A 24,931-nucleotide genomic window follows, 5' to 3' on the forward strand; every position below is an offset into this window, starting at 1 on the left:
GGCTGGAAAAATGTCATGGAAAGGGCTAGAGGGCTGCAAATGCCAGCAAAATGTGGTTAAGACCATGGCAAGTGCTCTGCAAACAAAAGTGGATAGGGAAATTACTTTAACCCCTTAAGGACGCAGGGCATACCGGTACGCCCTATTTCCCAGGTCCTTAAGGACTCAGGGGGTACCGGTACGTCCTAACATTAAATCGTTATTCCGGCGCCGCGGGGGTTAATTGGAACGGGATGCCGGCTGAAATCATTCAGCCGGCATCCTGTCACAATGCCAGGGTGGGTCATGTGACCCCCCCGTATAGGCGATCGCCGCAAACCGCAGGTCAATTCAGACCTGCGGTTTTCTGCGCTCTCTGCAGTTTCTGATCCCCGCGGTCCCTGACCGCGGGGATCAGAAACTTTAGTGTCCCTAAAATAAAGATTTTGCCGGTGGGTGGTGCAGGGGGGGAGTTGTGGGCGGTGCAGGAGGTGGGCGGTGCGGCAGGCGGGATCGCGATCCCCCGCCCGCCTCCCCTTGAAAATTCGTTGGTGTACAGTGGTTATACCAGAGTGTCAGCACAGCACTGTGCAGATGTCAGCCGTTTAACCCTTTCCCCCCTATCGGGGGGCTGCTGTGCCTTTGCAGCCCCCCGATGGAGAGGGAGAGAGCCCCCAGACAGCCCCGTCCTTACCCTTCCCCGTCTGCGAAGTTCTGACCACTACTGAGCAGACGGGGAAGGTTCCCATGGCAACAGGATGCCGTCTCAAAAAAGAATTTCTGAAATTTTATTCCCTGTCACCTATGCAGAGTAGGGGTTTCTGTCCGGCAAAATTGGTAAAATGTCACCTGACAATGTAACAGACGATTTTTTAAAATTTATGTTCCTGTCACCTATGCAGAGGTGCCCCCGTGACGTCCACCATCCATTTGGATATCTTCTCTATCAACTTTCGATGTTCTTTTCTGAGCCTACCATGTTGATCACAGTTATCGGCCAATCAGGGTTCCACGCTGGAGAGGGAGCGTGAGAAAGAGAGACCACATCCAAGGGAGATAAATGGATGAAATTTTATTTTGATCGAGCGGAAATATGGGAAAATTTATTAAAGCAGAAGGATCGAATGCAAGGGTTAATTAAAGACGAATTTTTTAAATTTAAGTCCCTGTCACCTATGCAGAGTAGGGGTTTTTCATTGCCAGAAATGGCACCCACGAATGGAACAAATAATTTTTAAAAATTTCTGTCCCTGTCACCTATGCAGAGCAGGGGTTTATTCACGTCAAAAATTGTAAAAGGTCAACCCAAGAATGTAACATAAAAATTTGTGAAATTGTTTAACCTGTCTACTAGGTAGAGCAGGGGTCTATCAAAGACAAAAATTGTTTAATCGGAAAATGCAAATGTGATCGCACTCTACATCCAGCACTCTGCCCTCCCTCCATGCTGGATGAGACATTGGTGTACATTTTGGCCAAAGCGTAATAAGCCACTCACCACGTCAAGGTCGCCTGATTTGAGTGGTCCCTAACACTAGTTCCTACCTGTTCAAATGAGGCGACCTTGATGTGGTGAGTGACTTATTACGCTTTGGCCAAAATGTACACCAATGTCTCATCCAGCATGGAGGCAGGGCAGAGTGCTGGACTTAGAGTGCGATCACATTTGCATTTTCCGTTTGTATATGTATTTCGCCATAGTGATATGCACCTACATACGGGTTGTGCTGACTCAACCCCCCACATTTTTCTTTGTAGTATATATTGGAGGCGTGGCGATCTCCTTGGAGTCATGCACACCTGACCAGTCAATCTGTCCTGGAGGCTGGTTTTAAAGTCAGTATAAAACTGAGTCTGCTTATATAGAACCTACCAGTAGCCATTTGGCTCCAGGAGAAGTATATGGTGGGCTCAGCATGCATGTTGGTACTTGCATCCCTGGATCCGATGAAAGCTGTAATGGCACCGGACGGGGTTAAAAGCAGAGTGTGCTTGGCTTGCATGCTGACCTGCATTCCCTGGACTTTGTGTGGCTGTCATGGCCCATGAACAGGTAGGAACTAGTGTTAGGGACCACTCAAATGAGGCGACCTTGACGTGGTGAGTGGCTTATTACGCTTTGGCCAAAATGTACACCAATGTCTCATCCAGCATGGAGGCAGGGCAGAGTGCTGGATGTAGAGTGCGATCACATTTGCATTTTCCGTTTGTATATGTATTTCGCCATAGTGATATGCACCTACATACGGGTTGTGCTGACTCAACCCCCCACATTTTTCTTTGTAGTATATATTGGAGGCGTGGCGATTTCCTTTAAATCATGCACACCTGACCAGTCAATCTGTCCTGGAGGCTGGTTTTAAAGTCAGTATAAAACTGAGTCTGCTTATATAGAACCTACCAGTAGCCATTTGGCTCCAGGAGAAGTATATGGTGGGCTCAGCATGCATGTTGGAACTTGCATCCCTGGATCCGATGAAAGCTGTAATGGCACCGGACGGGGTTAAAAGCAGAGTGTGCTTGGCTTGCATGCTGACTTGCATTCCCTGGACTTTGTGTGGCTGTCATGGCCTATGAACAGGTAGGAACTAGTGTTAGGGACCACTCAAATGAGGCGACCTTGACGTGGTGAGTGGCTTATTACGCTTTGGCCAAAATGTACACCAATGTCTCATCCAGCATGGAGGCAGGGTTGAGTGCTGGATGTAGAGTGCGATCACATTTGCATTTTCCGTTTCTATATGTATTTTGCCATAGTGATATGCACCTACATACGGGTTGTGCTGACTCAACCCCCCACATTTTTCTTTGTAGTATATATTGGAGGCGTGGTGATCTCCTTTGAGTCATGCACACCTGACCAGTCAATCTGTCCTGGAGGCTGGTTTTAAAGTCAGTATAAAACTGAGTCTGCTTATATAGAACCTACCAGTAGCCATTTGGCTCCAGGAGAAGTATATGGTGGGCTCAGCATGCATGTTGGTACTTGCATCCCTGGATCCGATGAAAGCTGTAATGGCACCGGACGGGGTTAAAAGCAGAGTGTGCTTGGCTTGCATGCTGACCTGCATTCCCTGGACTTTGTGTGGCTGTCATGGCCCATGAACAGGTAGGAACTAGTGTTAGGGACCACTCAAATGAGGCGACCTTGACGTGGTGAGTGGCTTATTACGCTTTGGCCAAAATGTACACCAATGTCTCATCCAGCATGGAGGCAGGGCAGAGTGCTGGATGTAGAGTGCGATCACATTTGCATTTTCCGTTTGTATATGTATTTCGCCATAGTGATATGCACCTACATACGGGTTGTGCTGACTCAACACCCCACATTTTAAAAATTGTTTAATGTCTCCCGAAAATGTAAAAGATAAATTTGTGAAAATAATTATTATTATTATTATTTTTTTTACCTGTCTACTATGTCTAGCAGTGGTATCTCGCACCCAAAAATAGGTTAATGTCACCCAAAAATGTAACAGACAAATTTGTGAATTTTTTTAACCTGTCTACTAGGTAGAGCAGTGGTACATCACACTCAAAAATTGGTGAATTTCACCAGAAAATGTAACAGACAAATTAGTGATTTTTTTTTAGCTGTCTACTAGGTAGAGCAGTGGTATATCACACCCAAAAATTTGTGAATCTCACCCGAAAATGTAACAGACAAATCAGTGAAATTACATAAAATAAAATACGTACAAATCAAAAAAAATAACTTGATTTATGAGGCGGAGGTCCATATGGAGTAGGCGTTTGAGGAGGCGGTGGACGTAGCGCTGTAGGTGGAAGCAGCGGTGGAGGAGGACTAGGTAGCCAACACTGGTTTTTGGTTTTAATAAAAAATAAAATAAAATTAAGGTACACTCGAAAAGAGTGTGAAATATCCAAAATACAAGAATGAGTAATTAAGCTGTAGTATAACAATGGCTGGTTAAGGTCGGTATACATGTCTATTCTGCACAAGGTGCAGACAAGTCCAGTGGGATCCATGCCTGGTTCATTTTAATGAACGTAGGCTTGTCCACATTGGCTGTGGACAGGCGGCTGCGCTTGTCTGTGATAACACCCCCTGCCGTGCTGAAACACAAGTTCAGATAATTGTCACACCGGTGACAGGTTTGAGAAGATCTGAAAGATTATCTGCTCATTAGTGATCTGACAGCATCTTTTGGTTTCACTTTATCTGTGTGTTGCTTGTATGTCCACACCTCCTGTCCAGGTGTGGATCATGTGACCTTTACCTTCCCCTATTTAGTTTGACTCCACCCATCACTCCTTGCTCTGGATAGCTTCATTTGGTGTTGGAAGAGCTGGAGTGTGGTTCTAGTTGAAGTCCTGATCATCCATCATCCTTAGAAGTTAAGTGTTCCGCTTGTTGTGTTTTGTATTCCTCCCCCCCCCCCCTCTGTTGTTTACTAGGCCTCAGTGAGACGCTGGTTCCTTCACCAGGGAAGGAGCGGGTTGTCTCTGCCCTGTCATAAGTCTAGGGCATCTGAGGGCCACCAGGGTTTTCTAGGTTCCTGTGTATGGGCATCTCTACCATTGAGAGGTGCCCATACGGATAGGAGTTAGGGCCAGGAGCAGGGTTTCATAGGTGGTGACCCTTTTCCTTCCCTAGCGGTGAGGCCTAGTGTCTTTTCCCTTCCATCTTGTTGTCTTTTGGTGTTCTCCCATACTACATCCGTGACTTTATCCAGAGCCCATACCGCCATTTTTTGTTCTGATCTGTGCAGCTATGGATGCTATGACTGCACTGGTCTAACAGATGCAGAATCTGACTTTGGAGGTAGCAGACCTCCGTGCGATGGTTTTGCAAATTCTGAGCCCACAGGCTGCTGGTTCCGGTGGTGGGTTCCAGGCCTGCCCTGAACCGAAGGTAGCTCTCCCGGACAGGTTTTACGGGGGTAGTGACAATTTCATCTGGTTCAGGGAGTCATGTAAATTATACTTTAGGCTTCGTCCATACTCTTCTGGTGATGAGTGTCAACGTGTGGGTATGATTATTTCATTACTTAAAGAGGACGCTGGCCGACCCTTCGGAAGACCTGGAGAAAGTTTTACGACTCCTAGATTCTTTTGGGCCAGTCTCAGGCTTCAAAATAAACCGGGATAAATGCGTTCTGATGCCATTAACGTCACTGAAGATTAGAGAAGTACTTCCCAAATCGTGTGAGGGTATCCGGGTTAGTGATTCCCAGATCACTTACTTAAGAATTAAGATAGGAAAGTCTCCTTCATCCCTTTACAATCTAAACTACCTCCCCTTGTTTAAAACAATTAAAAGTGACCTCGGTAGGTGGCAGAGTCTCCCGTTATCCCTGTCAGGCAGGAGTCATCTATTGAAAATGGTATGTTTTCCCAAACTACTATATCCCTTACAGACGATTCCGATACTTTTAAAGCACTCTGACGTCTGTGACCTCCAATCAGTGTTTATTAAATTCCTGTGGTCAGGAAGGAAGCCTCGCATCGCCTTAGCAAAATTGATGATGCCAAGAGATTTGGGTGGTCTGAATGTACCAAATGTCAGACTTTATAATTTGGCATGTCTTCTTAGACACGGTTTAGATTAGATACATGGGACTGGCCACTTCTCCAACTTTGATTTGGAGGCACATTTGTCTCACCCCTGGCCACTAATAAATTTACTCCACACAAGGAGGCAGGTTCTGCCACCGCACCTGAAACACTGGCTTATAATTCGCGATACGGTGGTAGTTTGTAAAGAGGCGCGCAAGTTAGCTAAGAAACCATTTTTAGCTTCCAGGGTAATGGGTCTCTGGCAACACCCGGAATTCCCACAGGGGGTTTCAAATAAGATGTTCCAGATATGGAGGACAAAGGGTAAAAAAACTTTGCTTGACCTTCTTCATACAACGGAAAAAAGATACCATACCTTTCCGGAAATGTGTCAAAAATATAATCTGGACAAATCTCACATGCTTCCCTTCCAGCAAATATATATTTTCTGTAGGGAAAGGTTGAGAGATGTCACGGGCGAATGTGTAGGGAATACTTAAATTTTTTCTCTGGGAGCTGATAGTTCTAGGCTTTCCATATCACACATTTATAGAGTGTTACGTGAATCAGGTAATAAAGCCTCGGCACAAATTCTCTTCAAAAAATGGGAGAGGAAACTAAATATAACAATAATGCCTGAAAAAATCCTGCAGGGGTGGCTTAGGGTGTGTAAAGCGATACCCTGTGAAGTGTGGCGAGAGTCACATCTTCGGTTAATTCACTCGGCCATCTATGCTTTCACCTTTCCCAGGAAATCAGAGAATACAACTTTCCTTACTGCTTGTCCAAAATGTGCTTTGGATAGGGCAGATTTGACACACTGTATATGGCTATGTCCACGGGTACAGACATTCTGGGATCAGGTCAAGAGTTGGATCAGGGAAATCTGGAAGTATGATATAAGATTAGCTCCCAAGGCTATGCTCTTTCATGATTTTGGTGAATCACAGCACTCTCCCCCGTTAATAGTAGATGCAGCATTAGTGATTTCACTGCGATGTCTTCTACAGTGGTGGTTGAAACCGGAGGTGCCTAGGCTTCATGAGGTAAAAGCGCAGATGCTTCACTTTATGTATCTGGATAAGATGGACACAGAATCAAACAAAGATAAGAAAACTAAATGGTTTTTTAAGAGATGGAAAACTTTTATTGCCAACAGCTTTGCTCAGGAGGAAATAAAAAACATCATACAGTCATTCAGGTACACAGAATGGTATAGCCTAGAAGCCCTCAAGGGCACGTTGGGGAAGTTAGCTATTTGAGTAATGTAGTGAGGAGGGGTGGGGGAGTCAGGTAACAATTTAAGATGACATATGACAGGAGGTACTGGACAAAATTAGATTAGCCAGCAGGAGATTGATTAATAAACTAGAAGAGACAGGATTTGCAGAAGTGACTCAGTTGGGTGGGAGGGGGGTGGGGGGTTTGGGGGAGGGGGTGTTTTTCTATTTGTTTATGGAAATGATAAAACTCTGTATCACCTTTGTACTAAATCTGTAATCAAAAGTCTTGTATTTTGTGAAATGGTGAAACTAATAAAACAATTAAAAAAATAAAAATAAAAAAAAGACGCACAATCTTGGGCTTTTTCTCTGCCGACCGGATCACCGTCCCTCCGGTCGGTAGATGAATTCTTTAGAGCCTTGGGTCTAATCTATGATGACCCAGATCGGATCTCTCAGGCCGAGACCAAGTTACGGGGTTTGCGGCAGGGAGAACGTTCTGCGGAGACCTTTTGCTCTGAATTTAGGAGATGGGCTACGGATACAGAGTGGAACGATTCTGCTCTCCGTATCCCATTCTGCCAGGGTCTCTCTGAGAGACTGCAGGACGCATTGGCTTTTCATGAAAATCCTGAGTCATTGGAAGCAGCTATGTCCCTTGCTGTACGTTTTGATAGACGCCTGAGGGAGAGATCTAGGGGTCCTCACCTTCAGAACGTACTGTCCAATAAGGGTACTGCTTCCTTTGACACTTATGGTGGAGAGACTCGGGTGGTTGTGCCTTGTGATGAGCCTATGCAGTTAGGAGGAGCTACTCCTGGAACTACTGGCAAAAGCTTGGGTCATGTGAAAGGAGTCTGCTTTTGTTGTGGCAAGAAGGGACATTTTGTGAATATTTGTCCGTACTTGCAGCATCAAGGTGGAAACCAAAGAAAAAAAAAGTTGAATCCCCAAATTACTATTGGAAGTGTGGGTGGGCAGCAAGAAAACCTACTTTTGTCTTTTACTGGTAGTACCCGTTTTCTCCTGTCAGCCGAGGTGGCGCTAGAGTCCAAAACTGTGAAAATCGAAGCTTTTAATCGACAGCGGGGCAGGAGTTAACTTGATTGATGGACAGTTTGTACGCATTCACAGGTTGACTACTAATGCATTAGAGAATAGTATTTCTGTCTTTGCAATTGAATCAGCACCTCTCGCCCAAAAATGCCTGTCGCAGGTAGTGAATGACATTCATTTAAGAGTGGGTGATTTGCATCAGGAATCTATCTTCTGTTATGTGTTGGAGGGTCTGCCTGCTCCGTTGGTGTTGGGCTTACCATGGTTAATCAAACATAACCCTAACATCGATTGGCAAGCGAGACAGATTCTCGAGTGGAGTAATTTTTGCATGGACAACTGTCTTAATGCATCGTTCTCTATGGTTACCACTAAAACTGTACCCTCGTTCATTTCTGAATTTTCTGATGTGTTTTCTGAGAATGGTAATCAGGAGGTGCCTCCGCACCGGGAGTATGACTGTCCCGTCAATCTTATTCCCGGAGCTAAATTGCCCAAATCTCGGTTTTATAATCTTTCGAAACCCGAAAGAAAGGCTATGCGAGAGTATATCACCGAGAGTTTGGCAAAGGGACATATTAGACCATCCAAGTCCGCAATGGCTGCTGGATTTTTCTTTGTAAAGAAAAAGGATGGTACCCTGAGACCATGTCTGGACTTCCGTGAGCTCAATCGTATTACCATCCGTGATCCTTACCCCCTTCCTTTGATTCCGGATTTGTTTAGTCAGATTGTTGGTGCCAAGGTGTTCTCTAAATTGGATCTGAGGGGGGCATATAATCTGGTAAGGATCAAGGAGGGGGATGAGTGGAAGACCGCTTTTAATACCCCTGAGGGTCATTTTGAAAACCTGGTCATGCCCTTTGGGTTAACCAATGCTCCTGCGGTTTTTCAACACTTTGTCAATGACATCTTTCATCATCTGGTGGGGAGGTTTGTCGTTGTATACCTTGATGACATACTAATTTATTCGCCTAATATGGAGACTCATCAGGATCATGTTAAACAGGTGTTACAGATCCTAAGAGAGAATAAGTTGTATGCTAAGATGGAAAAGTGTGTATTTGCTGTACAGGAAGTGCAATTTCTGGGTTACCTGCTATCATCCTCAGGTTTTTCGTATGGATCCCGAGAAGGTCCGTGCCGTGTTGGACTGGGATCGACCCAAAAATCTGAAAGCGCTTATGCGGTTTTTGGGGTTTACCAACTGCTACCGTAAATTTATCTTGAACTATTCATCGGTGGTTAAACCTTTAACAGACATGACTAGGAAGGGTGCTGATATTTCTATCTGGTCTGATGCGGCATTACAGGTCTTTTCTGCTGTGAAAGAATGTTTTGCTTCGGCCCCTATTCTGGTGCAACCGGACGTGTCTCAGCCATTTATTGTTGAGGTGGACGCGTCAGAGGTTGGGGTAGGAGCAATATTGTCGCAGTGTCCTTCACCCAGTAAATCGACTGCTGAAAGGAATTATGATGTGGGGAATAGGGAATTGCTGGCCATTAAGTTGGCGTTCGAGGAATGGTGGCATTGGTTGGAAGGAGCAATTCATCCTATTACGGTAATTACGGATCACAAGAATCTGGCCTACTTGGAGTCGGCTAAGCGACTGAACCCAAGGCAGGCCAGATGATCACTTACCGCCCTGGGGTTAAGAACGTCAAGACGGATGCTTTGTCACGTAGCTTTCCTGGGGGGGGGGGGGGGGGTGAGTCTAATGACTCTAGTCCTATTTTATCTGAAGGGGTAGTTATTTCCGCTCTTTATCCTGATCTCGAGGCCAGGGTGTTGGAGGCACGGGAGAATACTCCGGACTCTTGTCCTCAGGGGAAATTGTTTGTTTCCCCCGAATTACATCACAAGGTGTTCGAGGAACATCACTGTACGGTGCTTGCTGGGCACCCTGGGAGCAGATCGACTGTCGATCTCATCTCTCGCAGATTCTGGTGGCCGGGGTAGCGTAAGTGTATTGAGGACTATGTGTCAGCCTGTGGTACCTGTGCACGTGCTAAGGTGACACATACTCGGCCTTCCGGATCTCTGCTTCCATTGCCCATCCCGTCCAGACCTTGGACCCATTTGTCCATGGATTTTATCACGGATTTACCGAATTCTTCAGGAAAGACCGTGATTCTGGTGGTTGTCGATCGTTTTAGTAAAATGGCACACTTTATTGCATTACCTAGTCTACCCAATGCTAAAACTCTTGCGCAGGTTTTTGTCGACAACATCGTGAAACTACATGGCATTCCCTCTGATGTGGTGTCTGATAGAGGGACTCAGTTTGTTTTCAGATTCTGGAGAGCATTCTGTACTCGTCTGGGTGTACAATTGTCCTTCTCTTCGGCTTTTCATCCTCAGTCGAATGGACAGACGGAGCGCACTAATCAGAACCTGGAGACTTACTTGAGATGTTTTGTTTCAGAGAATCAGGAACAGTGGTCTTCATTGTTGTCGTTAGCTGAGTTTGCTATAAATAACCGTAGACAGGAATCCACTGATAAGTCGCCGTTTTTTGGGGCATATGGGTTCCATCCACAGTTTGGTACATTTTCTGGTGCTCATAATTCCGGCATTCCTGAGGAGGAACGATTTTCCTCTTCTTTGTCTTCTATTTGGCGGAAAATCCAAAATAACCTGGAAAAGATGGGCAACAGGTATAAGTGTGCGGCTGACAGGAGACGTATGAGTGGTCCGGACCTGAGAGTAGGTGATTCTGTGTGGCTGTCTACAAGAAACATTAAACTTAAGGTACCTTCTTGGAAGTTGGGACCAAGATTTATTGGTCCATATAAGATCACTGCCATTGTTAACCCTGTAGCCTTCAGTCTTGAACTTCCTCAGGCATTAAAAATCCATAACGTATTTCATAAATCGTTGTTAAAGAAATGTGTTGAACCTGTTGAGTCGTCCTCCTTGCCTCCCACTCCTGTCATGGTGGACGGCAATTTGGAATTTCAGATCAGCAAGATTGTGGACTCCCGAGTTCTCCGGAGATCCCTCCAGTATCTCGTTCATTGGAGAGGGTACGGACCAGAGGAGAGGATGTGGGTTCCAGCGACCGATGTTAATGCTAGTCGTCTGGTGAGAGCATTCCACAGAGCTCATCCTGATAAGGTTTGTCCTGGGTGCCCGGATGTTACCCGTAGAAGGGGGTGTACTGTCACACCAGTGACAGGTTTGAGGAGATCTGAAAGATTATCTGCTCATTAGTGATCTGACAGCATCTTTTGGTTTCACTTTGTCTGTGTGTTGCTTGTATGTCCACACCTCCTGTCCAGGTGTGGATCATGTGACCTTTACCTTCCCCTATTCAGTTTGACTCCACCCATCACTCCTTGCTCTGGATAGCTTCATTTGGTGTTGGAAGAGCTGGAGTGTGGTTCTAGTTGAAGTCCTGATCATCCATCATCCTTAGAAGTTAAGTGTTCCGCTTGTTGTGTTTTGTATTCCCCCCCCCCTCTGTTGTTTACTAGGCCTCAGTGAGACGCTGGTTCCTTCACCAGGGAAGGAGCGGGTTGTCTCTGCCCTGTCATAAGTCTAGGGCATCTGAGGGCCACCAGGGTTTTCTAGGTTCCTGTGTATGGGCATCTCTACCATCGAGAGGTACCCATACGGATAGGAATAAGGGCCAGGAGCAGGGTTTCATAGGTGGTGACCCTTTTCCTTCCCTAGCGGTGAGGCCTAGTGTCTTTTCCCTTCCGTCTTGTTGTCTTTTGGTGTTCTCCCATACTACATCCGTGACATTAATACACTGGCTGCAGGGCAGGCCAGCACCTCCAAGTCGTAAAGGGCAAGCTCAAGCCATGTGCCCAATTTGGAGACCCAGACGTTGAAGGGGGCAGACCAGTCATTCAGTACATGTACAGTACTGCTCCACCATGTTGGTGAAATACTGCCTACTGCTAAGACGTTTCATATCAGCTGGTGGTACTGGTTGTTGTGGCGTGCTGACAAAGCTTTTCCACATTTCAGCCATGCTAACCCTGCCTTCTAAGGTGCTGGCGGTGCCCCAGCTGCGTTGGCGACCTCTACCTCCTCCTCTGCATTCGCCTTGTGCTTCCACTGTGCCCCCGCTGTGAGGTGGGAATGCCACCAGCAGCACGTCTACCAGCGTGCGCTTGTACTCACGCATCTTACGATCACGCTCCAGTGACGGAATTCAGGACGGTAGGTTGTCCTTGTAATGGGGATCCAGCAGCGTGGCCACCCAGTAATCAGCACAAGTTAGAATGTGGGCAACTCGGCGGTCGTTGCGGAGACATTGCAGCATGTAATCACTCATGTGTGCCAGGCTGCCCAGAGGCAACAAAAAGCTGTCATCTGTAGGAGGTGTGTCGCCTGTGTCCTCTGTATCCCTCCAGCCACTCAGTGATGGCCATGAGCTGGTCTGGGTGCCACCCTGCTGTGAACAAGGTTCCTCCTCCTCCACCTCGTCATCCTTCAAAACTGTGCCCTGGCTGGACAATTGTGTACCTGGCGTTTTGTGGGTGCAGGAACCCACTCTCGGAGCCACTTGTGAATAACTGGCTGGAAACCCTATGAAATGATCCCTCTTCCTCCTCCTCCTGTGCCACATCCTCTTCCTTCATCGCCAGCAGTGTTTTTTCAAGGAGGCATAGAAGTGGGATAGTAACGCTGAGAATGGCGTTATCGGCACTGGCCATGTTGGTGGAGTACTCGAAACAGCACAACAAAGAAAAACAGGTCTCGCATGGAGGCCCAGTCATTGGTGGTGAAGTGGTGCTGTTCCGCAGAGCGACTCACCCGTGCTTGCTGCAGCTGAAACTCCACTATCGCCTGCTGCTGCTCGCACAGTCTGGCCAGCATGTGCAAGGTGGAGTTCCACCTTGTGGGCACGTCGCATATGAGGCGGTGAGCGGGAAGGCCGAAGTTACGCTGCAGCGCTGACAGGCGAGCAGCAGCAGGGTGAGAATGCTGAAAGTGCGCACAGAAGTCCCGCACTTTATGCAGCAGCTCTGAGATATCGTGGTAATTTTTAAGGAATCTATGCACCACCAAATTCAGCACATGCGCCAGGCAAGGGATTTGTGTCAAACCGGCTAGTCCCAGAGCTGCTACGAGATTTCGCACATTATCGCACACCACCAGGCCGGTCTTGAGGCTCACTGGCACCAACCACTCATTCGTCTGTTGTTCAAGGCCCATCCACAGCTCCTGTGCAGTGTGGGGTTTGTCCCCCAAACAGATAAGTTTTAAAACTGCCTGCTGTCGTTTACCCCTGGTCGTGCTGAAGTTGGTGGTGAAGGTGCTACGCTGACTGGATGAGGAGGCGGTAGAGGATGAGGAGGCGGAGTAGGAAGCAACAGGAGGCAAACTGAAGCGCCCTGCAATCCTCAGTGGTGGAAGGACATGCGGCAAACTGCTATCCGCCTCAGGCCTAGCCGCCACTGCATTTACCCAGTGCTGTTATGGAGATATAACTTCCCTGACCGTGCTTACTGGTCCATGTATCCGTAGTGAGGTGTACCTTGCCACAGATGGCGTTGCGCAGTGCACACCTGATTTTGTCCCCCACTTGGTTGTGCAGGGAAGGGATGGCTCGCCTGGAAAAGTAGTGGCGGCTGGGCACGATGTACTGTGGGACAGCTACTGCCATAAGGCCTTTAAAACTCTCCGTCTCCACCAGACGGAATGACAGCATTTCAAAGTCCAGTAATTTTGAAATGCTGGCATTCAGGGCCGCTCCAGTGTTTGGGAGATGGAGAGCTGAACGCTTCTGTGGGACATTGTGGAGATGCTTGGTGACCCAGATGGTGGTGTTGCTGGCAGATCCTCTGTTTGGGGGGTGGCAGGTGGTACTGTCACTCCAGAGGTGGATGAAGAGGCCAAGACTGCAGCAGAAGAGGAAGCAGGAGGAGCCAGAAAACTTTCTTGGTTTTTGATGTGTCTACTCCACTGCAGCTCGTGCTTTGCACTTAGATGCCTGGTCATACAGTGTCACGGCCTATGGTGTACGCTGTGACACTGTTGCCACACTTGCGGTTGCCCGCGGAAACGTGTTGCTGTGAGAGCATGCGGTGGCAGTGTCTTGGCCTTCTGGGTGATTGCCGTGACATGGATGCCATGCATGCTGTTGCCGGTGGTAACGTGTGGTTTGGCATGCTTGTGTGTGCACTTCCCCTTTAAGTGGCTTCCTTCCTCTGTCTGGTGTTGGAAGGGTTAACTCCCTTCCTAGTGTTTTGTGAACACTGGGTTTGTGTGTGTGTGTGTGGGTGTGGCTGCTTGGGCTATTTAGCCTATGCTGGATGCCTGAAGCTGAGGGTTCCTCCAGCCTAGGTGTATGCTGGTGGTTCTCTGTTCCTGGCTTTTACCATCTGTCCAGTGAGGGCCACCCTTGTGGTCCATCAATGTTATCCCGGTGTCTCCTTCCCTTCCTGTCCCTATTTGTATGGAGTGGGTTATGTTCAGGGTGTTTGTATGTCTAGTTTGGTGTTACATGTCTGGTGGTGTTTGGTATACAACATGTTTACTAGACATTCCCCTGTCTTATGTTTATTGCAGCTATGGGTGTCCTGGGTCCCTGTGTGGTTTGTGGTGTGTGCTGTGTCCTTTAATGTTGGTGTGGACACCAGCACTTGTGCACGGGTTCCAGTCAGTGTGTCTGTGGCAGGTAAGTGTGTTATGGTTTCGCTTACCTGCCATCTCTATAGCTGTATGTGTTCCCCTCTCCTTGCAGCCTGGCCTCAGATAGAGACTCCTGTTCCTCCATGACTGGGATGAACAGGTCGTCTCTTCCCTGCTCCTTGGTGAGGGATTACCAGGGCGACTTAGGGTCTCTAGGAATCCTGTGTATGAGTCGTCCTACCATCGGGGTCCGCTCATACGGTGAGGAGTCAGGGAGAGGATTAGGGACGCTGTAGGAGGTGATCTGCTCCCTTATTACTCCTTTTGGCCAGGCTGATCCCCTTTTATCCTTTGACACCGCATGGTGGGAGGGTTTCCCCCACTCCCCATCGTGACATGCAGGTTGTGAACGTTTATGCCCCGCTTCAGGCTCTGATTGCACAGCGTGCAAACCACTCGTGTCTTGTCGTCAGCACTTTGTCTGAAGAACTGCCACGCCAATTGAACTCCTTGGAGCTGGCTTTGGTGTGCTTGGTCCCTTGCTGCGGTGGGCAGTAGCAGGTGTACTGTCTAGAGGACAGCCGCTCCGCTTTTGCACCCTGCTCCCTCTTCTGCTGTGATGGTGGCTCTGTCTGACCACCTCCTCTTCCTCCAAACTACACAGGTCACTCGCATGACCTTGATAACATGTGGGGTCGAGGAACTCATCGTCCTCCACATCATCTTCCACCCAGTCTTCACCCCTGCCCTCCTTGTCGGTCTGCACACTTTCGAAAGCCCCAGCAGTTGGCACCTGTGTTTCGTCATCATCCGAGATGTGCTATGATGGTCCTCCCATGTACTCATCTTGAAACATAAGTGGTTGAGCATCGGTGCACTCAATCTCTTCCACTTCTGGGGCAGGGCTAGGTGGATGGCCCTGGGAAACCCTGCTAACAGTCATCAAAAAGCAGAAGAGACTGCTGCATGACTTGGGGCTCAGACTGATTGGCTGATTTGCAAGGGGGTGAGGTGAAATACTGATGGACATCGACTGCAGGTGCCAACTCTGATCTTTCAGCAGGAGACTGGGTGGGAGACTATGTGAAGGAACTGGAGGCACTGTCAGCAACCTAATCTACTATCGCCTGTACTTGTTCTGGCCTCACCATTTGTAGAGCCGCATTAAGCCCGACCAAATACCGCTGCAGGCTTTGTCGCCTACTCGCACCTGAGGAAGGGGTTTCACTTGTGCATGTAGCTGTCACAGATTGACAACGTCCTCTCCCTGCAACAGGAGCACCACCAGCAGCACCAAGACCTGGGCCACGTCCCTTATTTTCACGCTCTCCTCATATTTCTCAAATTTAGGATCTTGCCCTAAATGGGTGTTTTATTAATAGCAGAATATAACCACAGTATGTAAAGGGTGTATCTCACACGTACAGATGCAGACTAGGCCGCAATTAAAGATTTTTGCCCAAAATGGGTGTTTTTCAAATAACAGAGCCACAGTATCTAAAGTGTGTATCTCACACGTACAGATGTAGACTAGGCCGCAATTAAAGATTTCTGCACAAATTGGTTGTTTTATTAATAGCAAAATAGAACCACAGCATCTAAAGTGTGTATCTCACACGTACAGATGCCTAACTAGGCCGCAATTAAAGATTTTTGCACAAAATTAGTGTTTTTCTAATAGCAGAATAGAACGACAGTATGTAAAGGGTGTATCTCACACGTACAAATCCAGACTGGGCCGCAATAAAAAATTTTGCCGAAAATTGTTGTTTTTCAAATAACAGAATAGAACCACAGTATCTAAAGTGTGTATCTCACACGTACAGATCCAGACTAGGCCGCAATTAAAGATTTTTGGCCAAAATTGGTGTTTTATTAATAGCAGAATAGAACCACAGTATGTAAAGGGTGTATCTGACATGTACAGATCCAGACTAGGCTGCAATTAAAGATTTTTGGCCAAAATGGATGTTTTATTAATAGCAGAATAGAACCACAGTATCTAAAGGGTGTATCTCACAATGACATATGCAGCAAAGGCTGCAAAACAAAGTTTAGTTTTTTGTCCAAAATGGGTGTTTTTTTTTATAACAGAATATGACAGCAGTATATAACACTTGAATTTCACACGTGGAGATGCAGCAAGGGCTGTAAAATTGTGTATTTTGCACAAAAAGGGTGTTTTTTAAAACCCAGAAAATTATAGCTGTATTTCTAGCTTAAATTGCACACTGACTAATGCGGCAGAGGCCCAAAATGAAGGTTATTGCCAAAAATGGGTGTTTTTTCAAAGCCAGAAAATTATTGAAGTTTTTAAAACTTGTTTTTAACAATCACAGATGCAGCAAGGGCTGCAATATTACGTATTTTGCAAAAAAAGGGTGTTTTTTTACTAACAGAATATGAAAGCTGTATATAACGCTTGAATTTCACACGTGCAGAAATGTGTATTTTGCCAAAAAAGGGGTGTTTTTAAAAACACAGAAAATTATAGCTGTATTTCTAGCTTAAAATGCACACTGACTAATTCTTGCAAAGGCACCAGATGTTGGATATTGCCAAAAAAGGGTGTTTTTTTAAAACCAGATTATTATTGCAGTATTTCAAGCTTGGATTTAAATGTCACAAAAGCACAGATGCAGTGCTGGTGCACTGAGCTTGCATAAAATGGCCGCCGCCGCCCACCTAACTAACAGACGGATAAAAGTTATTTTTCTCTGTCACTGGGCTCAGGGCAGGGAAAAAAGATTGTGCACTGCACCCACACAACTAAATCTATGTAGATCGCTGAGTTCATGTCACGGATGATATAGCAGATAGCTGGAAGTTATGGATAAACATCCGACTGGCTTGATCCCAAACTAAGGAGCATAAAGGTGACCCCTGTAAAACCCTAAGAGCTCACCCTGACTGCTAAGCACATACAAAAGGTCTCAGAGGTAGACGATTGCATGCCCTCGTACCTAGACTGTATGACACCTGAAAACCCTATAATAGTGAGGGGACACGACCACCGGCTCCCTGCACTTAATACGGAGGGAGTCAGGGTGACCTAGAATCAAGCCAGCAAAGAAACACAATACAAGAAACGACTTATCTGAACAAGCAGTAACAGAAGTCTCCAGCAGTGATCACTTCAATCCAGGAAGTAGTATAAACCGCAAAGTGAGGCAGTATGGGAGGGAATATAAAGGGAGGAAATTAGTGTGAATAGGTGACAGCTGGGAGAAGGAAAAGAGATGACAAAGTGAAACCAAAACAAAGAACATCATGCAAGAGATACAGAAGCACGTCTACCAGACCTTCTCAGAGAGCTGGCGGTGACAGTTCAATTGGAGTTCTGATAACAGATTCTGTCCTATTCTCTCCCTCACAGCAGCATCCTCTCCCTACACTAAGCACAGCAGAGTGACGTGCAGCGCTACGTGACTCCAGCTTATATGGAGGCTGGGTCACATGCTGCACTGGCCAATCACAGCCATGCCATTAGTAGGCATGGCTGTGATGGCTTCTAAGGTCACACAGTTAAACGCTTGTTGATTGGCTGCTCTGCAGCCTTTCAAAAAGCGCCAAGAAATCGCTGAACACCGAACCTGAACTTTTACTGAAATATTTGGGTCCGGGGTCCAAAAATCCTAAAGTTCGGTACGAAGGTTCGCTCAACCCTATTAGAGAGGTGAAAAAGAATCCAAGGATCACCACCAAGGCCATCCTGGTGAATCTGGGCTCTGCTGGTGGCAATGTCTCAAGGCAGACAATCCAACGGACACTGCACACTGCTGGGTTCCACGGATGCCGACCAGGCACACAAAAGCTCGCTTGGCCTTTGCAAAAGCGCATCTGGACAAAGAAAAAGACTTCTGGTCTTCTGTGTTATGGTTAGATGAAACAAAAATTCAATTATTTGGTCACAATGATGTTTCCTTCATTTGGTGTAAAAAAGGAGAAGCCTTCAACCCAAAGAACACCATCCCCACTGTCAAACATGGTGGTGGGAACCTAATGCTTTAGGGGTGTTTTTCAGCCAATGGACCAGGAAACCTAATCACAGTAAATGGCACCATGAAACAAGAGCAATACATTAGGATTCTCAACGACAACATCAGGCAGTCTGCAGAGAAACTTGGCCTTGGGCACCAGTGGACATTTCAGCATGACAATGACCCAAAACACACAGCAAAAGTGGTGAAGAATTGGTTAGCAGACAACAACATTAACGTTTTGGAGTGGTCCAGCCAGAGTCCAGACTTGAATCCAATTGAGAATCTGTGGAGGGAACTAAAGATCAGGGTGATGGCAAGAAGACCCTCCAACCTGAAAGATTTGGAGCTCATTGCTAAAGATGAATGGGCAAAAATACCTGTGGAGACATGCAAAAAGTTGGTCTGCAATTATAGGAAGCATTTGATTGCTGTAATAGCCAATAAAGGCTTTTCTATTGATTATTGAGAAGGGTATAAATAATTTTGACTGGACACTTTTTGCTCAAATGTAAATAAAAGCTGAAAAATGTTTTTTTTTCCCCCACAATAATGCCTCTTGTACATCGTCTTATTATCTTTTGGGATGTCCCAGGTAGGGATTAACTCAATACCGGAAAAGAACGCTTCTGTTTTGTCCCCATTCATTGTCAATAGGGACAAAACGTTACTGAACAGAACGGAATGCTCCAAAATGAATTCTGTTCCGTTTGTTTGTGTTCTCATACCGGAGAGCAAACCGCAGCATGCTGCGGTTTTCTTTCTGTCATGGGATGCGGAGCAAAACCATCCATCATGACCCACAATGCAAGTCAATGGGGACAGATCCGTTTTCTCTGACACAATAGAAAACGCATCCGTCCTCCATTGACTTTCAATGGAGTTCATGACAATTCGTCTTGGCTATGTTAAAGATAATACAACCGGATCTGTTCATTACAGATGGTTGTATTATCAATAAGGGCTGTTTCACACGAGCAGATGCCGTGCGTGAAATCCGCTCCGTGAATGACAGCCAAGATCCGATGCAGACTGCAGAAGCACGGAGCATTAACATGATTGATAATGCTCCGTGCCTCTCTGTGATCTCTTTACTATGAAATCACAGTGAGATAAAGTGGTCACTGTGATTTCATAGTAAAGACATCACAGAGAGGCACGGAGCATTATCAGTCGTGTTAATGCTCCGTGCTTCTGCAGTCTGCATCGGGTCTTGGCTGTCATTCACGGAGCGGATGTCACGCACGGCATCCGCTTGTGTGAAACAGCCCTAACAGAAGCATTTTGCTGAACCCTGCCAGATCCAGCAAAAACGCTAGTGTGAAAGTAGCCTTAATAAGGTATGGAATTGCAAGACAATATTGCCACCTTACAAAGCTTTGGTGCAGCCTCATCTGGAATATGCAATTCAGTTCTGGGCACCAATTTGGAGACAAGATGTCATGAAGCTACAAAGAAGACAGGGTAAGGGTACTTTCACACTAGCGTTTTTCTTTTCCGGCCCTGAGTTCTGTCCTAGGGACTCAAATCCGGAAAAGAACTGATCAGTTTTATCCTAATGCATTCTGAATAAAGAGTAATCCATTCAGGATACATCAGGATGTCTTCAGTTCAGTCTTTTTGACTGATCAGGCTTTTCAGAAAACCGTAGCATGTTGTATTTTTACCTCCAGCCAAAAATCCTGAACACTGACTGAACGCCGGATCCGGTCTTTTTCCCATTGACTTGCATTAACGCTCGATCTGGCGCCGTGTGTTAAGTCAAACCGGATCCGGCTTTTGCATGTTAAAGCCGAAACATGTGAAAAAAAAGTTAAAGTCCATAAATGGCGGATCCGCTTTTTCCAATGCATTTTTTCATTGTGATCAAAATCCTGATCAGGATTCAAATGTAATCCGTTTTCACACGTTTTTCCGGATCCGGCGGGCAGTTCCGGTGTCAGAATTGAACGCCGGATTTAAACAATGCTAGTGTGAAAGTAGCCTAAGGGTACTTTCACACTAGCATTTTTCTTTTCCGGCATAGAGTTCCATCACAGGGGCTCTATACCAGAAAAGAACTGATCAGTTTCATAGCCTCTTCAGTTCCGATCCTTACCCACCATCTTCAGATCGCAATCTCCTTTCTCCTCCGCCTGGGCTGGATTATCAACTGGCAGAAGTCGAATGTGAGCCCATCGACTTCAATCCATTATTTAGGATTCGTGGTCGACTCTGTGGAGATGTCCCTCCGGTTGACTTTAGAAAGGAGAGCGCGGATTCAGGACCTGGCAAGGGTCCTTTATGTCCCTCGTCGAGTCTCCATCCGGACTCTCATGAAGATGCTGGGGCTCATGTCAGCGGCTGCGGACGCAGTCCCTTGGGCGCTATGGCACCTCCGTCCCCTTCAGTCTTATGGAATGGCAGCCCTGCGGGGCTAGATTCCCTGTGCTCCCTGTCCGGTCAAACCCGGAATTCCCTCAGATGGTGGTTCCAGCTACCAGCAGGGAAGTCTATGACCCAACCAGTTTGGCTCATATTGACTACAGACGCGTCCCTTGTAGGCTGGGGCGCTCACCTGGACGGATCCCCAGTACAGGGATCTTGGTCTCCTCTGGAGCGGCGTCTCTCTTCCAATCTTCGCGAGATGCGAGCTATCCGGCTAGCCCTCCTTCACTTCGCCCCTCAGATCCGGGGCAAAGCAGTGAAAGTCCAGTCAGACAATATGACTGCGGTTCTCTACATAAACAAGCAGGGAGGCACAAGATCATTGCCCCTTCTTTCAGAGATCGGGGTAATTCTTCGGTGGGCAGAGACGAACCTTTCCCATCTATCTGCCACTCATATTCGAGGCTCCCTCAATATGATAGCGGACCGCTTAAGTCGAGGATTACCGACCATGGAGTGGTCTCTGCATCCGGAGATCTTCAGGCAGTTAGTTCACAGATGGGGTATGCCAGAGGTGGATCTCATGGCGACCAGGTTCAACGCCAAGGTGCTGAGGTTCTGTTCCCTGTACAGGGAAGACAACCCCCTGGCGATAGACGCTCTGTCGATACCGTGGAGGTTCAGGCTGGCTTACATCTTCCCTCTGTTTTCCATGATACCGAGGGTATTGACGAAAATCCGTCAGGATCAGGCCTCGGTAATAGCCATCATACCGTTCTGGCCCAGGAGATCCTGGTTTACCCAGCTCATTCAGATGAGTCAGGGACAATACTGGAGACTCCCCCCGGAGCAGACCCTGGTGTCGTGGGACACTCACCTCTGCCCAGATCTGCACAGGTTCAACCTGACAGCCTGGAGGTTGATCAGTCCCTTCCCAACATAGAAGGGCTTTCCGAGTCGGTCCTGAGAACTTTGTCGCATTCCAGAGCAGAGTCTACAAAGAAGGCCTACTCCAGGATCATGAGAATCTTCGTGTCATGGTGTGATTCCAAACAGGTGGCGTCTGCAGATCCGCCCCTTCCTGCGATACTCCAATTCCTTCAAGATGGATTAGATAAAGGTCTTTCTCCAGCTACCTTGAGGGTACAGATTTGTGCCATCTCGGCCTGTCTTAACAGGCCACATTCTCGGGACCCACTCATCAAACGCTTCCTGAAGGGAGCTGAAAGACTAAAGCCTACTATACTGAAACCTATTCCCCAGTGGGATCTTTCAGTAGTGCTCAGGGGGCTAGCATCTCCCCCCTTCGAGCCATTGGAGGAGGTGGAATTCAGATTTTTGACCTTAAAGATGGTTTTTCTTCTGGCTGTAGCTTCAGCCAAAAGGATCTCTGAATTGCAGGCTTTTTCTGCAATTCACCCTTACATCATCTTCTTGCAAGACAGAGTACTCCTGAAGTTTTTACCCTACTTCAGGCCTAAGGTTCCAACCTTCCAAAATATTAACCAGCTAATCTCTTTACCAGTTTTGTTTTCAGCCTCCTCCTCTGATACTCCAGCTAGAGACCCGCTGGATATTTCAAGGTGCCTCCAGGTCTATGTGGATAGATCCAGAGAGTTCAGGATAGATGAGAATCTCCTCATCCTGTTTGCCGGTAAGTCTAAAGGCCGTAAAGTGTCTAAAGCTACCATTAGTTGCTGGATCAAGGAAGCCATTAGGGAGGCTTTCGTCTCCCAATCTCTAGATCCTCCGGAGTTTGTGAGAGCCCATTCTACTAGGGCTGTCTCCACCTCTGTTGCGGAGAGAAGACTTCTCCCCTTAGAGTTGATCTGTAAGGCGGCTTCCTGGAGCTCTGAGTCAACCTTCATCTCCCATTATAGGATAGATGCTAGGATGGCAGAGTTTTCGGCTTTTGGGCAGACAGTTCTTAGTTCTGCCAGGCATGAGGACCCTCCCTAGGGGATTCTTCTTGCTATCTCCCCATCTGTGCTGCTGGTAGGACGTAAGGGAATCGTTAATTTCTAACGATAATTTGTTTTCCCTTAGTCCTAACAGTAGCACACAAATATCCCACCCTAGGTACATTATGCTTGTTAAAAACACGGTGGGCTGGGGGGCGATCTCCTTTCTTTCAGGGAGCTGAAGATCGTTTATTGGTTCTTGGGCTCATTAAAAATTCCGCCTGTCCTACCAGTCCACAGGGGCAGTTAACCCCATCTGTGCTGCTGTTAGGACTAAGGGAAAACAAATTATCGTTAGAAATTAACGAATAGTTTAGCTCAGGGGGTAGTTACAGCAGAAACAGTTGACCGTTTAAAAAAAGGTGTAAATGTATTCTTAGAATTAAATCAAGCCTGAACAGTGAAACTGGTTGGGGGGAAATGGAGGGTCTATTTTATGTTTTAGCAATTTTTATGCTTGTTCAGCCCATTGCATGTTGTGGCTTTTTTTTTTTTACTGTAATTTTTTTTGCTACGCATTTTACTATAAGTGGTGAGTTTTTCATTCATATTTTGTTGTTTTTTTTACTGCTTTTGTAATGTTGCTTAACCCCTTCATGACTGCAATCCGTATATATACGTGATAGCTGCACATACCCCGTGCAGCTACCATGTGTTCAGACGTCATGGCAGCTCTTTTATCCAAGCGCTGCAAAGCTTCTGCCCCTGCACTGCTGCTGTCACGGACAGCATACAGTTCAATAATGCCGGCCAAAGACCAATCAAAGTGGCCCCTTGCCGGCAATCGATTCGATTGGTTAGTCTGTGCAGACTAACCAATCGGATCGCGGCAGTGAAAAAATGCCGGTTTCAGGTTCTGATCTGCGCTCTGCAGATCAGAGCCTGAAATCAGGTAGTGTCCTCGTGCCCCCCCCCCCCCCCCCGATCTGTGCCCCTTCAAGCCCCCCTTGTGTCTGCCTGCCCCTGAAGCTCTCTCCACATTCAAGCAGCCTGCCCAGTGCCCTGATGCGGTCCGCCCCCTCCCCATACATTCCTCCTGCCCCCATTTCGTGCTGCCTCACCTCCCTCAATGTTGGCCGTGACACCCCCCCGCCTTCCAGCGATGCCCCCGATGCGGTTCGGTCCCCCTGCTGTGTGTGATGGCGGCGGCTCCATTCCTGAGCCGCCATCAGCAGAGAGTGTCAGCTCTATGCTGACACTCTGCTGTAACCCCATAGATGCCGCGGCAGCGGCATCCATGGGGTTAATAGAGGGAGGGGGCTCCCTCTCTCCACCATCGGGGCTGCCATGCAACCGGACGCTTTGCAAAAGCGTCTGCTGTTGCCACTTACAGGGCATCTGATTGTATTATTCTTTGCAATGCAAGAGCATTGCAAAGTATAGTACAGCCATCAGCCCCACTGGATCTTCAAGATCCAAGAGGGACTTGATAAAAAAAAAGTGAAAATAATAAAAGTCAAAATAAATAAATAAAAATGTAAAATTAAAAAAATAAAATTGCCTTTTCCTATAAAAAATGAAAAAAATAATAAAATACACATATTAGGTATCACCGCGTCTGTAACGACCGTCTCTATAAATATATCACATGATAGACCCCGTCCGATAAACACCTTAAAAATAAAAAAATTAAAACTGTGTAAAAAAAGCCATTTTTGTCACCTTACATCACAAAAAGTGCAACAGCAAGCGATCAAAAACGCTTATGACCCCCAAAATAGTACTAATCAAACCGTCACCTCATCCCACAAAAAATGATACCCTATTTAAGACAATCGCCCAAAAAATAAAAAAGCTATGGCTCTCAGACTATGGAGACAGTAAAACATCATTTTTTTGGTTTCAGAAATGCTATTATTGTGTAAAACTTAAATAAATAAGAAAAAGTATACATACATATTAGGTATTGCCACGTCCGTAACGATCTGCTCTATAAAATTGTCACATGACCTAACCCCTCAGATAAACGCTGTAAAAATAAATAAATAAAAACTGTTCCAAAACAGCCCATTTTTTGGTCACCTTGCCCCTTAAAGTGTAATAATGAATGATCAAAAAATCCTATTTACCCAAAAATGGTACCAATAAAAACCTCAACTCTTTCTGCAAAAAAACGAGCCCCTGCACAAGACGATCGGCAGAAAAATAAAAAAACATATGGCGTTCAGAAAATGGACACACAAAAACATAATTTCTTTTTCAAAATTGCTTTATTATGTAAAACTGAAACAAACAAACAAAGAAAGTAGACATATT

At 46.6% G+C, this 24,931-nt stretch overlaps 1 non-coding gene across 1 annotated transcript; it reads left to right on the forward strand.

The window, feature by feature from the left end:
* The first annotated feature begins 23,808 nt into the window (after nt 1–23,808).
* Nucleotides 23,809–23,891, forward strand: LOC120982630. Its single transcript, XR_005774961.1, has one exon. It is a non-coding gene; the product is annotated as a small nucleolar RNA SNORD71 (small nucleolar RNA).
* The last annotated feature ends 1,040 nt before the right edge of the window (nt 23,892–24,931 follow it).

Source organism: Bufo bufo, chromosome 11 (assembly GCF_905171765.1).
Source record: "Bufo bufo chromosome 11, aBufBuf1.1, whole genome shotgun sequence".
Taxonomy (NCBI): Eukaryota; Metazoa; Chordata; class Amphibia; order Anura; family Bufonidae; genus Bufo; species Bufo bufo.